Genomic DNA, 2,500 nt, shown 5'->3' on the forward strand with positions numbered 1-2,500 from the left:
CAACTGACGCAGGTAGGTCACGTGACCATGACAAAATGGCGGATGTAGTACGTCCGAATTCCATTCATACTTTTCACATTCATACTGTATAGAACGCACTTTTCTAACAGCCGAGTAGCACGTTTACATTCAAATGCAGTACCTACTGAGTAGTAGGCGGTTTCGGATGCAGCCATAGTTCCTCCAGCGTGTCCTGGGTCTTCCCTGAGGCCTCTTTCTGGAGGGACATGCCCGGAACACCTCCCTAGGTAGGCGTCCAGGAGGCATCCAAAACAGATGCTCGAACCACCTCAGCTGACTTCTCTGGATGTGGAGGAGCAGCGGCTCTACTCCGAGCTCCTCCCGGGTGACAGAGCTCCTCACCCTGCCACCCTGTGAAGGAAATCATTTCAGAGTATTCGAGATCTTGTCCTTTCAGTCGTGACCCACAGCTCATCACCATAGGTGAGAGTAGGACTGTAGATTAACCGGTAAATCAAGAGCTTTGCCTTTCATCTCAGCTCCTTCTTTACCACAACGGACCGATACATCAACCACAATACTGCTGCACTAATCTGCCTGTCAATCTCACGCTCCATCCTTCCCTCACTTGTGAACAAAACCCCAAGATACTTAATCTCCTCCACCTGGGGTAAGGACTTTCCTCCAACCTGGAGATGGCAGACCACCTTTTTCCAGTAAAGCACCATGGCCTCAGACTTGGAGGTGCTCCTCCATAAACCGTCGCCTTATCGTGGTGGAGGGGTTTGAGTGCCTGAGTGATTCTAAGAGCTAGGTTGTCGGGGGCTAATGCCCCTGGAAGGGTCTCCCAAGGCAAAAAGGTCTGACAGGTCAGACCAAGTGCGGTTCAAAAACCCCTTATGAGTACAACAACATCAAGGATGGGGATGTCGCCTGGTATGGCGCAGCCAGGGCCCCACCCTGGAGCCAGGCCTGAGGTTGGGGCTCATATGTGAGCACCTGGTGGCCGGGTTTTTTCCCACGGACCCGACTGGGCTTATCCCGGAGGAGTGACGTGGGGCCGTCCTCCCTGCAGGGGGAGCCGTATAGGGCCGGCGCATTGTGGATCGAAGGTTAGAACCACGACAACCTGATTGTTAGGCACAGAAACTGACTCGAGACATATATATATATATGTGTATCTCATGTTCTCCATGTCTCGAGTCAGTTTCTGTGCCTAACAATCAGGTTGTTGTGGTTCTAACCTTCGATCCACAATATCTATATATATATATATATATATATATATATATATATATATATATATACACACACACACACATATTCACTATATCAGGTAGCCTCTATGTTCAATTCAATTCAGCTTTATTTGTACAGCGCTTTTACAATGTAGATTGTGTCAAAGCAGCTTCACATAAATGGTCATAGTAACTGGAACAGGGTGGCTCAGTTTTTAGTGTTTAAGTTCAGTTCAGTTTAGCTCAGTTCAGTGTGGTTTAAAGTCATTACTGAGAGTCCAAACACTGAAGAGCAAATCCATCGATGCAAATGTAAGGTGTGCTATCTGACACAATGACACACATCATAAAAATAAAGCTGCTTTATTTTGGTCGCTTGTCAAGAACTAAAAACAGATCTGGAACAGTAGGGTTTAAGCCAAAGGAAGGTTGTTTAGCTCTTATTTTCTCTCAGATTTCACTCTACGGAGCATCTGACATCCTGTACCTCACTCAGGACATGTGTTAGGGCTTCCGCTACCGTAATACACCTAAAACACAGACTGCTGTAAAACTCCTCAGTGGCAGGGAAGCGTTTACTGTCATTAACTGCAGGGAAACTGTTCAACTAAGTCATTTATTGATCTGACCTAATACCAGCCGTACAGGTAAAGCTCAAATAAAGTCCTTCAGTCGGGTCACGTCCAGCGCCGTCACCCTTCAGCTGATCTCCATCACTGTCAGCTGCTGTTCTGTCTGCTCCACTGCTCCGCTTGTTAGATGTTTGCTCCACTTTCTTCTGCAGTCTGAAGCGCGTCAAACACACTAAACGGCCGATTCACATGACAGGATGTCTAAGCGCGTCTCTGCATTAACTTCATCTGTAAATCTCTCACGCTTCCCCTACGTCTGATGTAATGGTGAGGGTGCAGGTGACACGTCATTACTCCAGACACACTCAAATACATCACCTGCTCTGCATATGTGACGTCTACCAGTCACCTAAAGCTATAAACTGCAAACTGAAATGAATATAATCTGATTATCCGCTCTGGAACTGGAGGATTTATCCCATTATTTACAGCGTTGAGTTTATTCTGAGTTGAAATGCGCAAATTTCTGTTGATTTTTGTGTTGATTCAGCAATCATGGAAAACTAGGGGTCTGTTTAACGCACACACACACACACACACACACACACACATTGAGAAATACACAAAAACTCATTAATTACACTCGTGCACAAACACACACACACACACTGACACACACACACATACACACACACACACACACACACACACACACACACACACTGACAC

At 46.4% G+C, this 2,500-nt stretch overlaps 1 protein-coding gene across 7 annotated transcripts in view; it reads left to right on the plus strand.

Annotated features, from left to right (window-relative positions):
* hook3 (hook microtubule-tethering protein 3) overlaps positions 1-2,500 on the plus strand; it is a 47,338-nt gene that overhangs the window by 28,235 nt on the left and 16,603 nt on the right. The window lies entirely within an intron of this gene.

The sequence above is a fragment of the Danio rerio genome, chromosome 5 (assembly GCF_049306965.1).
Source record: "Danio rerio strain Tuebingen ecotype United States chromosome 5, GRCz12tu, whole genome shotgun sequence".
Classification (NCBI taxonomy): Eukaryota; Metazoa; Chordata; class Actinopteri; order Cypriniformes; family Danionidae; genus Danio; species Danio rerio.